The sequence below is a fragment of the Anser brachyrhynchus genome (assembly GCF_964034855.1).
Source record: "Anser brachyrhynchus genome assembly, chromosome: 10".
Classification (NCBI taxonomy): domain Eukaryota; kingdom Metazoa; phylum Chordata; class Aves; order Anseriformes; family Anatidae; genus Anser; species Anser brachyrhynchus.
The window spans coordinates 12,961,294-12,975,868 of NC_137705.1; the positions used below are offsets into that span (position 1 = coordinate 12,961,294).

The 14,575-nt window shown below is 47.2% G+C and overlaps 1 pseudogene across 1 annotated transcript in view; it reads right to left on the reverse strand.

Moving 5' to 3' along the window:
* Positions 1-10,438, reverse strand: part of LOC308200433 (DCC-interacting protein 13-alpha-like) — a 33,133-nt pseudogene extending 22,695 nt beyond the window's left edge. Inside the window, exons 1-2 of the transcript XR_013956145.1 lie at positions 10,338-10,438; positions 6,622-9,724 (exon numbers count right to left, since the gene is read on the reverse strand). The product of XR_013956145.1 is annotated as a DCC-interacting protein 13-alpha-like (transcript). The remainder of the gene's footprint in view (positions 1-6,621; positions 9,725-10,337) is intronic.
* Positions 10,439-14,575: the final 4,137 nt, after the last annotated feature.

A 14,575-nucleotide genomic window follows, 5' to 3' on the forward strand; every position in this document is an offset into this window, starting at 1 on the left:
ACAAAGGAGGTGTAGCTGCAAGCTGTGTACGAGCCCCTCCCTGCTTTAAGATGCAGCGTTCCAAACAAACAAACAAACAAACCTTGCACAGATTTGTCCTCAGATTTCATCCTTACCTACTCCCAGTTATTTTAGTTAATTATGCCCCACAGCACAGCCAGTTCTGGACTAAGCAGACTAACAAGCATTTATTTACATCCCTAAAGAAAGCAGCAGCACCAAGTACCAAAGCCTCTGATAACAGCCTGCAAGTGGGTCTCCTGCACAGGCACAAACATATTTCACTTTCCCTGCATGGTCTCACTCCAAGCTGCTGTGGCTGCACTGGGCTGAGCTCACAGAGAAGTCAGTGGCCAACAAGGGGCTGCCATCCTTACGGGTTTGTCTGGTTTTAATTAAGCCATGTCATTCTTCTTGAGGTAGGCTTGGTGGGGAAGGTGGCCTGCTTGCTTTCTTTGAAGAACAAAGCTTGTGAAAGAGGAACAAAGAAGAACAAAGTCTTGTGAACAAAACAAAGTCTTTGAAGAACAAAGTCTTGTGAACAAGCGAGCAGTGCACGGTCACTACAGTTTGGCAACACATGGGGCTACAGTAACCGTTAAACTGTTATCCTGTGGTTTGGGTGAAAACCTGCGTTAAAAAACATCACAACTTATCTTGATATGAACTAACTGAAGATGAGCAAATAAGCGATATGCTCTTGCAACAGAGAGCTGCACAGAGCCCCGGGCTACGCAGAGTATTGCCAGCTCCTCCATCACAAGAAGCTGAGTCCAAGGGCCACCTAGCCTTGTCCCTTATCCTGAGCAGCACCAGATGCTTCCCGAGGACATGCAAGAACCCCAGCCTGCTTGCACAGATCTCAACCTGCCCTCCAACACCTTGGGACTGGTTTACGTCTGGACCATAGAACCCATTAACCCCTTGGGAAAGCATCACCATTCATTACAGCACCAGATTGCCTCACTTCGCACTCAAGAACCCGAGTTAAGACACTCCATCTCATTGCATTTATGGCCTCACCAACTTGTGGACACAATGGGACAGACATAAGTAAGCTCAGTTAATCAATGGTTAAAATGATTTATTTCACAGCCGAACCATCCAATTTTGTGGAAACAAGCCCCAAACAGGCTGAAGATGTTGGAACAGGAGGTTCTCCCCAGCTGCCATACAATACATACCATCCCTGGGTAGTTACTTGTTGCCATCAATTGTGCTAGAAGCATCACTGAACCCACTGACACAGAGGATTTGAAGCTTGATTTAAAATAAAAACAGAAGGAGGAAAAAAAAATAAGGCAGCCTTGACAAGATCTGCTTGACTCACCCTGGCTGCGGTATTTAATGTTGTTGGAGAATTGCTCCATGCAGGGAGTGATTCAGAATAAGCTCAATGAGGAAAAGCTTGTGACGAGGGAGGCTCATCTGCCTTCCTTCAGAGCAGCTGCCTGGCTGCCGAGGACAGATGCTCTTGGCACGTTTATGGAGATGGCTCATATATAGTAAGTGAGCAACGCATTCAATAACCACACATTTATGAGACAGTTTCTAATCAAATCCTTCCTCCAAGCAAAGATAAGAGCTATCCTCCATGTTTTCAGCGTGAGTACATGACAGCTCCAGCTGTCCGCATTGTGCACAGCCACTGCATTGCGCAAGGATCCACCAGGCTGACGTGACAATCCCAGCTCCAGGGCACCGATCACTGCCTAACTGCGAAGATCTTGTGCTAGGAACTTATCCTAATTCTGCTTCTCGAGTAAGACGTCCCAGCTGTCTTTGGTCCACCAGCAGATCACACGTCAGTGCCCTGAGCTGGGACACGCACTTGCTTTCTGCTTTCCTGATGTTCTGCTCCACGAGGGCATGCGAAGCGCAGGAAATGTCTTCTTACTGTGGGTGAAAGACTATCATTCTGTTGAAGCTGTCGTTGCTCTACTGCTTCCTACATTGACTTCTCTACACTACTGTGGTGTGATGAGACAAGGACTGCCTACCCTTGGGTGAGACAGCTACAAGCAACAGGAGCAGTCCTCGAGACTTTCTCCTAGAGCCACAGCTGCCTGCCTGAGCCAAGGGGAAGCATGCTGCATGTTAGTTGAGTCTGCTCAGATAGTGGGAGGAAGTGTGATTCACCTGGCAGATGAACAAGTACGTTGGTGCCGTCCTTAAAGGAGTTGAAAATAGGTGGAGGAGGTTTCTTCACTGCTTCGCATTGCCAGGTTGGTGTCTCAGGAGTCAGAGAAAACCCTTCATGGTCTGGGTAAGGATCAACAAGGCAGAGGAACTGAGGTCTGGGGAAGAGATCTTCATGAGCTAGAGACCACAAAAATCAAGATGCTGAAGAGGAAGGACAGTCCAGTCAGACAAACGAGTGCATTTTATCTAGACATCACAGCGGATGCCAGTACAAAATGAGGTGTAACGGCTGCAGGAGATAGCACATGTGAAAGAAAGCAGCTTCACAAGAAGCCATGTTCTGGGAAAAGATCAGCTGGACCTTCAAGGTCTGTGCCAGGAGCCTCCTGCAGCTGGAGAGGCTTCAAACACTCAGGCTTTGCAGGGGTGGACGCGGTGAGATATGGCTGTGATGGAGACCCAGTGAAGGGACCTGGCCAACACCAAGGCAGAGGGGGGCAGAGCCGTCTGCTCACCGCACACCCACGCTCCTCTTCACCTCCTTTCTGATTACTAGTGAGGCCTTTTAGTGGTTTCAGGCTCTCCTATCAAGTCTGTCTGTCTCAAACACATCACATTCCTACACATTTTGAAGGAAAGGAGAAATCCCTCGGTGAGCAAGTAGAACAGGGAGGCACATCGGTGCTCCTGCACAGGAAAGGGCTGCAGCTGCCTGCCTACCTGCCTGACCAGCAAACACAAACACACTTCCCCAAGGAAGAAGTAGCCAGGGTGCAGGGTGTCTCCAGCTGATATCTGGGGGATTTGTGAAGGAAAAGAGGATAGCGAGGGGTAGTAAGAGTTATTGCATCACAGGTAAGCATGAGTGAAGTTGGACTTCACCAAACCTCCTCCCAGCCACACAGCAATTTGTCCCTTGCCTAGGTTCCAGGTCCCCCTAAGGGCTCTCTCTCTTCTCAGTGAGCATCACAAAGTGTCAGCTCTGCTGCAGGCAAAGCGGAGCAGTCCCAGACTAAAAGCACTGGCACAACGCAGAGAGGAATTTTGGTCCAGGTCCCAGTTTTACTATTGGCATCCAGAGGCAACTGCTTATTCCGTGTCCCCTTTTTATAGTGGGACTGTCCCGTCTCCCAGCAGGGACTGCTCCCCCCGCACACATGGCAGAAGTCTCTGCTGTGCAGACACACGACTGGCAGGACGGGCCTCCTAATTACTGAAACCAAGCTCAAGGAAGTCATTAAAGGACAAAAATCCCAGACCACTGGACTCAAGTCCCTGTTGTCTGCCTTAATGCACTGTTCATTCGTCCCAGGGGACACTGAATCCTGGGGAGTCTGCCTGCTTTCAGGGTATCACACATCCCTCCAGCTGCAGTTTTCCTCCTCCATCATCCTAAGCAGAACAGGTGGAGAGGGGAGAGGCCAGGCTGCCTGCCACCACAACTCTCTGTGCTTTTGCAGAAAGAACTGCTCAGTGGAGGAGCCCTGCTGGATTTCTCCTACTTCTGAGATTGTTTTTTCCTTTCAGCTGATGATGACCTACATAATAAGCAGGTCACTGTAACATAAGAGATTTTTTCCGAGGCAGAGGAGAAAAGCCAAACACAATTCCCCCGCTGTGCGTGCTTCCAAGGACAAAGCAAAACGCTGCTTCCCAGGGGTCCCATTCAGCTCAAGAGCCAGCTCTTCCCATCTGAAATCAGTGGGAGCTGCTGGGATCCCACTGTGGAGACCACCAGACCCTGCTCAAAACAACAGGCTAGTGAAGGACCATCTCCATGGGGTGGGGACGAGGAGAGTCTTGGGAACATGAGCCATCCTCAAGTGGGCAGCAAATGCACCACGTGCAGCCCCTGTGCACATGGCTGTGAGCCCACGCAGTGGCCTTACTGCTTGAGATTCAACCCGCTGTGCAAGGCAAACTCATCGAACAAGCAGCAAAGGGAGGGAAGGAGAGAGCAGGAAGATGTGGAGGGGACAGGTCGCCGTAATGGTCCTCGTGGTGCAACCCATCCCCAGCTGGAGGAAGGTCTCATGGCAGTAAACCACAGGAATACAGGACTGAATCATTCCCAGATGGAACAGTGCCTTGGCTGAAATTCTGGCAGGCAACAAACAGTATTAGAGGAGCCTGAACTTAATTTGCTTCTCATTCTCTAGTCATTTCTGCTCCTTTGCAAAAAGCATTCCTAAAGGTTTGCTGCAGTAAAGTGTAAACTGGAAATGAGAAGGAATTGTGTAGCCTTAAGGAAGACCCTAGAATATCCCTTCAGCACGGTTTAAGGCTTGGTAGCACAGAACCAGACCATCCCAAGCCATTGTCTTCAGCACTGCTCTCCCTAATCTTGCAGCTGATCTCTCCCCACTTTCAGCCCCCCCAAACAGGAGACAACACTGCAAGATGTAGGCCAGCATCCCTAATCTCACCCGCCGAGCTGGTGCACTGCTGGCAGGAAGCTTGCAGCTCCCTACCCCACAGTCAGGGGAGATTATCTGTTACAGAAATGGGTGCAACACGATCCCACCTGGGGCTCAGCAACGGTCCCAGAAGGACAGAGCAAGCGGGTAACCAGAGCAGAGAAGGGTTAGAAGCTCTCTCAGCCTGACGGCTCCCGGAGCTTCGGTAACAGTAACACCAGCTTGGTAACTAGGTCACAGTTATGATCCTTAATTAATCCTGAAGAGCCCCCATCTGCCATGGGGAAGATGACAGATAAGTTAGCTCATTAAGCCCACAAACAGGCCAGGGGGAACGTCATACCCTAGCCTAACCCCCGGAGGCATGGGGACAAAATCCTGTTTGGCAGCAGCGACTGCTTTGCCCAGCCTGCGCTCAGCCAGCAGACGCACCAGGCTCTCCCTATTCCCCCTGAGGAAAGGGAGGCAGCCTCTTCACCAACCACCACACAAACCACACTGATATAAGCCATGAAACAGGAGAGAGCTTGGACCAAAACCAGCCCGGGTCCAGGCAGAGATAGGCTCCAACAAAGGAGCCTTACCAAGTCCCGAGCCCCGGGTCCCTGTGCTGCGCTTACTCCATCACCCCACTCTTCTCCCCACACCTCTGGGTGCTGTGCACCCCCCGGAGCCCATCTGCCTGTGGGGTGGCTGTGCACGTAGCTACAGGTGGCTGATACCTGGCAGAACTGCCCAGGTGCCTGTGATCTGTCCTGCCTCCAGAGCCTGTGTTTGGCATCCACACATGATTAATATTAACGTCTTGATCTGCTTAAATCCCCCTCTTCACAAGCAGATAAGCTCAGATAATGCTGATTGAGTTTTCAAGTCCCACTTCTCACACCTGGGCAATGAAAAAACAGCCACCATCAGCAAAACATAACAGGGCTTCTGAGGACTCAGCCCAGAGCAGGAGTATTAAAAACAATGTTTTCAAAGAAGCGATGGGTGACTAATAAGCCGTAAACTAGCAAAAGGTGTTAGATGGGGGCAGCTTAGTACTGAAGCCATGTCTCCAGAGACCCTTATTAAGGCATCACTTGTGCTCACTAACACCCTCAAAGGCACTGAGTGCAGCACGGTGCACATCTGACAGCACACCAGGGATCAGATGTAACTGCATATGATTAAACCAAAACACGTAGCAGGTAGAAAAGTTGCCAAGTAAATATAAAACAGTATTTGTACCCAAAGAAACTTTACGTAGCAGAGCAACTGAGCTCCAGCCATATGTACCATCCCTGTACATGCACATTGTTCCCTCTGATCCAAGCGCAGCTTGATGAGGGACCACGCTGCTAAGGGGTCGATCCGTGAAAACAAGGTCACTGTCACATTGGGTCACTAGACCAAGAGCTAGTGCAAGGACCTTAGGAAGGTTGTACTGAAATCACTTCTTCCAATTATAAAGCACACTTAGCAGTTCTAGTTTATTTCCTCTTGTAATTGGAGTTTTAAGTCTCATCATCCTTCATGGCAAATATATCTTAACAGGGAGGTTGCTATGAAGGAGACATGCAGTTTTGGGAACCACACCGAAGCAAACACATGAAAGGTTATCACCTTTCTGAGGCAGTCATACAGAGAGCACAAGTAGTGTGGAGCAAGCTGCAATCCCAAAGGCTCACAAGGAAACTAAGAGCTCACCCCCCTTGCTCACCTGCAGGTGAGCAGCACACTCCTTTGGTGTGCCCAGCACCAACCTCTGGTCAAAGTGCAACTCCAAGCATTAGGCCAGCCCTGAGGACCTTCTGGATACCAACACACAAGGATCTGGAGGGCTGGCATATCTTTACATGTTAGAACTGTGGGCTCCTGTTTCGTGACTGAAGCCACAGCTGCTCCCCTCCCAAATGCCCCACTTTTCACTACAGGTTCTCATTCCTGCTGCAGGTCAGACAGGATAAACACCAGCTTCATATCTTACAGCCTGGCCTGGTAAAGGTGTGTTGACAACTGCCTAAGCTGCCCCAAGCAACACCTCTCCCCACCATCCCCACCGGACACCCCAGTTCTTCACCTGAGATCTGCTGCAGCAGGAGGTCAGGCAGCTGCTGACTTGGTGGGTAGAGAACACAAATGCCTCCACCAAGGTATCATCACCACACAAAATGCAACTCACAAAGAGAATCCCTACCCCATACCACCCCAGTAAGAATTAAATAGTGAGTGGCCTGGGAAAAACTTGGTAATCACCTCCCTACTTGTTAAACAATGAACTTCAGCTGTGCTGCATTTGTAGACTTCAACATGTGAACCAATAGAAGAGAATAGAACAGATTTCAGTTGGTGGGGTCCTACAAAGATCATTGAGTCCAACTGTCAGACTGCTTTGAGGCTGACCCGAAGTTAAAACATCATTAAGAACATTATCCAAATGCCTCTTAAGCACTGACAGGCACGGGGCACCAACCACCTCTCTAGGAAGCCTGCTCCAGTGTCTGACCACTTTCATGGTAAAGAATTTTTTTCTAAAGTCCAGGCTGAACCTCCCTGGCACAGCTGTGAGCCATTCCTGTGCATCCTGTCACTAGATACCAGGGAGAAGAGACCATCACCTTTGTCTCCACTTCCCCTCCTCAGGAAGCTGTAGAGAGCAGTGGGGTCACCCCTCAACCTCCTTGTCTCCAAGCTCAACGAACCCGGTGTCCAAGGCCTACCAGCCTTCTAACCAGCTTTGTTGCCCTCCTCTGGATGCATTCAAGTATCTTCCCATCCTTTAAACTGTGGAGCCTGGAATTGCACACAATATTTCAAGTGAGGCTGCAAAAGAAATGCAAAATTGTCATCGGGGCTTTTGGGGAAAGCGTTCAGACACTGCTTAAGCCCTAGCGTCCCAGCACTATCATTGTGCAGCGGAGTTAGTCTGAAAACTTGCTGGTGGTGCTGTTGGCTGGAGAGAGCCAGTTACCCCTCACCCCAAACTTCTTCTCTGGGTAGGGGCATCAGCCCTCCCCACCACATTCTCTCACGGCTTGCTACTTTCTCCCTGTTTGAGCCAGGAGATAAACTTGGACTGATCAGCCTTTATCAGTGCTGAGGGGGGTGTCTCAGGAGAGATATCCTGTACTAACATTGATCTTAAAAATAAATAAACAAACACATTATGAAATATCGCACTGGAAACAAGATGCTGCATTTTAAGAATGTAAACTCTGAATTGCTTTTTTAAGTTAAACTTTGAAGCACAGACTTGCCAAGACTAGAGGTCAAGTTTGGAAATACTTCAAAAAAAACCATCACAGCTACACTCCAGTTCACCTAGAAGCTCATGGGGCGGCTGCAGGAATCTTTGGGCAAAGTGCTGTAACCTGCAAGAGACTCTTCTCTCTGAAGAGAACAGATTTTCTAACGTATATTAAAGTTCCCTAGGGTAAACAAAGCTCTATATATAACCACAGCACAAAGGTCGATCAAATGATCCGTCACTAATGCTAAGCCAGCAACACACAGCAACTCTCCACCCTCCCTTGGTTTGATCCTGCATTCAATTCAACATGAGAAACTGGGCATGGAAGTGAAGAAAATTACTTAACCCTGTGTTTTGATTTTCAACATTTCAGTCTCAATTGCATATCTGATCCCTTTTAACTTCTTTGTTTTACAGTCTTTGCATTTCCATCTCTTTCTAGGACGTTTCCTAGAATCAGCTTTTATCTTCCTTGGCAAGGGCTGGGGCAATGCACAGTTATAAGAGAAACCAAGTGAACTTCACCCCATTAGGTGGAGAAATTCCTGAAAGACATTGGAGGCTCCAGGTTATTTACCATGTCCCCTGGAGATACAAGAACAACACAATAAACCTTTTCCAGCCATTACCACCACCCCAGGCCAATACCTGACAAGACTCAGCACACCAAGTCAGAGACTTCAAAAGTTTGTTCCTCTAGGCCACCTAGTGTCATAGATCTAAGCTGAAATGGCGTTCAAATCTGCTGCAAAAACATCAAGTCAAATAACCCGCATGCAGAAGAGGCTGCCAGCTGGGTCACAGTACCCCAGGAAACTCCCATCCCCAGCTCTCCTGGCTGATCTTCACTTGTATTCCTCCTGGTACTGCCTCTGCTGTTTGGCAGGCAGATTGGCCCAGGAGCGTTGAAAATAGAGCCCAGAGCTTTGCGTGACTTAGGTTGTTTGTGAGACAGTGCAAACAGAGCATTTGCCAGCTTTTTGAAGAGTTCAGTACAAAGTCAAATGAGGAATGAAAGCCTGCTGTACTCCAGTAACCCAAATACATTGTAGAGTTTTTCTGGTCTGCAGCTCACAGTTTGGAGTTATAATATACTAATTTCCTTCCTTGATATTCAGCACTGGCTCCTTCTCATCTATTGCTGACGCTCTTATCATTTTAATAACTTATTGATGTCCTCTAACCTTATCTGTAATCTTTAGAACACGGGGAGGAAAAATAAGTCTTGCACCTCAAAGGTTAAGCAACAAGAGCTATTGCAAAACAGCAGAGAAGCCTCATGGGCAGCAGGAACCAACACACTGGGAGATGAAAAGATTTGCAGAGGAAGGAGCTGGACACCAAGCTCATCCTTCCAGATTTCTGCAGGCTAGGGCATTACACAGACTTTTCTCCCACTCATAGGAGTGGGTTTGGCCCTGTGATGTTTTGTGCTCCCATATTTTTTGATTTCTGGAACATGTCCACTTAGTGAGGCATCCTTCCACTCTCCTGCTTTACCACTTTCTATCACCCTTTGGATTCTTTCTTTCAAGAAGCTAATTCAAATTAATTATACAACTATAACAACTTGTGTTACTAACAATTAAATATAACAACTAATTTTGTAATTATAAAGTTTTCCTGGCCATTGATGGAAACAATAAAAGATCGAAACTGCTTTACACTTCCCTTTGTTTATTGCTTGCTTTCTCTAAGACAGTTCTTCAGACAATTTCAAGACAAGCAATATCTGACACTGGGTAAGAGGAAAAGCCACGCAGGTAACGGAAGAGTCCTGTTGCCTCAGTGTGTGCTCGTTCATGGGACAACCCACACTCAGGAACTCATGGGTTGGGTCTAGTCAGGAGGGGGTTTCCCTCACTTTCTCACGTCATCAGCAGGTGTCCTGTTCTGCTGTGCTTCTACTCTTTACTTCACTGAAATGTTGATTCTTGCAGAAGAAATTAAAATACCAGATGCATAAGAAAAGATTAGACTTTTGCTGAAACAAACCTCAATAACTGGCCTTGCTGGTAGGTGAGAGAGGAGCATACAAGAGAGTGAGGGCAAATGTGAGGCAAAGCTCACAGCAGATGGAAAGAGCTGTATACGAGTTCCTGCTGCGTACTGCACAAAGCTAGACAAACTTGAGGATGCAAGATAAAAACAAGACTCTCAGATTTCCAAATCTGAAGCAACTTGAGGGAAGTCAAGGAGATATTCTGGAATCAAGATAAATCAGCTGGGCTCTAAACTGCAGCAGCCCCCACGAGGGAGTGGTGCCCTGCAGCAGAAGGGCAGGGTACCTGTAAGAGGGAGGCATCAGCTTCTGCTGTCCCAGCTGAGTGTGAGTCATGCCCCTGTAATGGGACTTTACCAAGTGAATGAACCCCTCCACATTCACGGGAACTACCTGGGGCCTGGCAAACGGGCAAAAATGCCCTGACCCCACACCCTGTGAAGACTCACAGGCCGATCGTCAATTTTAAATGACATCCAGCACACTGGAGAGAAAAACAACTTGGTGCTTGTTTGCATGAGATGGGGTAAGAAGCTAGCCTCACCTGTGCCTATAAAGCAGGGGTGCTGCTCAGTCACTTGACAGATCATGGTTGCCTCAGCGTTTAATAGCTCCTCCAGACAGATTGAATTTTCTGGTGATCACAGGGTCCTAGAGAGAAATGAGATTTCCTCTTCCGTCATGTGAGAAAGACATGGAGGGCACTGGATTCAAATGAGGAAAATCTGCTAAAGAAATTCAGCATGGGAGGAATTGTTACTATGCTACTCTTGCAACTCTAAAGTTTTGCCTTAAAAGGTAAAGTAAGTTCTAAGAAATGCTGGTCTCAGCACTGGAGATGAAAATTCTCAGATCTAAGCCTGGAATTTGAGTCTGGATTAAATCCAGATGTCAAGTTCATATCCACTCCCTTAGAAGATTCAGCTCTCAATATAGACAGTGGCTTGTGCGTGGGGAGGGAGAATTGTTTTTCTGTCTTGCCCTCTCGTGACACTGACTGGGTGGGAAAAAATAAGGAATGTGTGCATCTGAGTTGAGAAGTGGGCAAAATGTTGCTAATGTTACATGCTTTCATTTGGACAAGCTGGGTATAGAGGGGCTTTGACTCTTGCTTTTCTCATGGAGTACTTAAATGCTCCCTTAAAAGCATAAAATCCATTAAAATTCCAAGAAAGGAGCTAGCTGCTGACAGATGTGAGACTGGGTGAAGGTTACACACCTGTGCATCACATTTTGCTTCCAGGAATACTTGGAAAACTTAACCAAGAGATGAGGAATGGGAAGGAAGTACTGAACGTACCTTCCACCTGAGCCTCCCTGATAAATCAGTAGCATGAAAAGAGACCATTTTCCACAGCAACTATTCATGGACAACTGCAGAAAACCCCTGTGGTAGGGGATTATTTTTTTTTCCATTTAAATTTCAATATAGGAAACACTTTCTATGGCTTCTCATCCATCTCCCAAATTGCTGGAATTTAACCTTTTTTTTCCCCTCTTGCAACTTACTTAGCAAAGAAATGGACAAATCATCAGAATGGAATGGGCTTAAAAAAGATAAAATCAGCAGAGACTCTCGGGGTGGCTGAGCCCTTCCCCTGACCTACACCACAGATCCATCTTCCTCTGCTGAAGCCAGCTGGTACGCAGCATCTCAGGGACTCTTCCCAGAAGGCTGCTCTGAAACATGCTTACAGCTAGGAACTACCCAGCTTCCAACCCAAACTTTTTGAAGGTCACTTGAGTAAGTTTGTTCTCACACCAGCGCTATCCCTTCAGCTTAAATAATTTTCCTGCTCTATGACATGCTGCTCCATCCCTTCAGAGGCAGCCGTTCCATCTCCCCTGTCTGCCATACCTGCCAGCTCCCCCTGAGCGGGCTACGTAGGCCCACTCTCTCACAGGATGGGCTCCCTGTTCTCCAGTCAGCCAAAATGGTGTTGCCCGTTTTGTGGCTCCTCTTTATTGGAGTATGGCAAAGGGTGTTTGTGTGGCAGTCCAAGCTAGTTTCTCCTTAGCCCTGTGGGATTACAGTAACATGTTGCAGCAATAAAATACCATTTAACTAATCCACTGAAACCCTAAGAAATTCTAGTTAATGGCAGCTTTATTAGTATTTCCTTTACTTCCAACATATAAACTCTGGCAATACTTGGGGATTGTTCAGAAGACACCCTTTTCCCCTGATTTTCCCCCATTTTGTTGGTCCCAGAGCTCACAACCTTCTCTGTGCGCTGACAACGACATGTTCCTTCGGCAACTCTCCGAGATCAGGGTCAAGTTAATGGCATTCCATTGCTGTTTAGCTCAGTGCAACTCCTGTCACGTACAAGGTTAAATAAATTCACCAAACCAAGCTCTAAAGAAGTGTTATTATGGCATCTGATTAATAGTGCAGATTGCAGGGAAGTCTGATAGGAAAGCTGAGAGCTCTCTTTCACTTGGAGATCTCTGTATTGTAGCCAAGGTCACTGTCTCAGCTTCCAGCCTTGAATCAAGTTTGAGTAAAAAGCAGATGTTCTTCAGGCTTCCTACTTGACGTGTACACTTCTGAATACAAAACCAGAAGTTTCTGAATTCCAGCAACAGAACAGACTAATTTACTTCATCTCTCAACCTTGCAACATGCTAAGGTGCTGCTATTAAGATAATCAGGATAAAGAAGCATTATCAGATTTTTGTGGGATTGAACCTGCTGTGGCAGGTGTCCACAAGCGATGAGCTCTGCACTCTGCTGCAGTCCTCTGCCAGCGTACTTGCACAACGCCTCTCTGGTGCATCTTACAATGAAACAAGTATTCCCTCTGCCCCTCCTAAGTCAAGCATCATAGTCACTGAGTATGGGAGGAGTGGGAGGAGAAAGAAAAATACCGTCAACATTCTGTAAATTAAGCTTATGTGACTTGATTTCCATTGTTAAAACCAAAATTAATCCATTGCACAGAAATAATCCCTTAGGTTCAGAGACATTAACTCTGCTCTAGGAACACTCACCAGATATCTGCACTGTAGAATTTTGTGATGTTTCCTCATTTTTAAAAATAACCAATGTGATTGAAAGATTCAGGGTAGGGAGACAGATGTTGATGGTTGAACATTGAAGAGTGGTAATCTGAAACACAGATTAGGTATCTTTAAATTTGAAGTGCTTAACTATTGTATTTTGCAAAATGCAAATAGCTAAGGCACGTAACACTAACTGAAAGCCAGTGACAAAAAGAGAGCACTCTCCATGAGCAAGCTAGACTAATAAATTGAAGCCTAGTCCTTGTGTTACCAGGTGACCAAGACTCCTATTAACACAACCACTATACAGGCTGAGGTCAAATGCCATAGCTTTAGTTCAATCATTTATTACAGAGCAAAATAAAACTGTTTCATGTTGTTTTATTTATTTATTTATTTTAGTTTAACGATGGTCACTGATGAAAGAAAGCTTGTTGCTTAATAGTAACTTCTGCATTACGTTGTTGGAATAATGAGTTGTTTAAGATCAAGACTTCTTGACTTCTTAAGTCTTCATCAAGACTTATTAAACAATGCCATAGATTCCTAATAAGCAACAAGCAAACTGTGCTTAAAAAATCATTCAGCCCTATTAAAGCCCAAATCCCATGCCTCTGCCTTGTAAAGTCTTCTACTTCCTTAGGGCTGCATGAAGAGGGCAGAATTCTGTCCTCTTTCCAGAGTTTAGCAACATGCTGAAGTTGACAGCAAGCCTGTTATTGAACAGCATTTGTGAAGCTTGCCTTCCTCTGGATCTACTTCCTTAGATCATGTTTACATATTGTGACCAGCACCCTCCAAGCAAGTCAGTAACAAAGGGAGGAGGGCCAGGCAAATATCCTGCTAGTCTTCCCCCTGCCTTCCTACACAGGAGCTGTCTAAAGCTTGATCTGCGGCATGTAAATACTGACCAGTGCTTCCTGTGTGCCTTTGGTACCCAAACGTCAGTTCAGCAGCGAGTTCTATGTCAGTTTTGTATTTCCCCCATCACCGTACTATGAGTGCCTTCTAGCAGCTATGTGACTTCTGAGATACTTGTCAAGTAAAAGTGAGCTTTAGGAGCCCTCCTCAAACCTCTGTGCCTGTTACAAAAAGTATATTACCTCAAAGGGCCCTAGGGCCGGCTCCTTCCTGGGTAAGAGGTGTGTGAGGCTGGGCCTGGCAGCACTCTGCCCGAATCCTGTCTTCTGTAAAATCATTATTTCGCAAGATGGGGGAGAGGGAAATGCATCATCTTCCTTCTCTGTTCCTTCCACACTTCAGAAGTTAGCATATCCCTTACGGGAATTAGCACTATGGCAGCTTGGATAGCCAGATTTATCAGGGGAGGTCCTTTTATCACTACCCGCTTGTAAATATTCTAAAAAAAAAAGAGAGAAACTTCACTGTTCACTGCAAACCAGAGGATGCAAGATTCGACTTCGCTTTGCCGCTGCCATTTTCACGAGGGTATTATTAACCTCCAAACCCTGACCGTTGGCACCGCGCCTCAAAAACGAGGCAGCCTGAGCACCTCCGCCAGCGGAACGGCGAGGGCCGGGGTCCTGCCGCCACCGGTGAGCCCCCCGGCTGCTCGAGGGCTCTGCGGGTCAGGGGGGACAGGCGCCAGGGGACACCGGAGGTGCTGGGTTTCCGCCAAGCGCGCCCGAGCACCAGGCACAAGCGCAGAAGCTGGGCTTTCTTCTTTACGGAAAGGGTTGTGAGGCACTGGAATGGGCTGCCCATGGCCGTGGTTCAGTCACCATCCCTGGAGGTCTTTAAGAGACGTTTAGATGT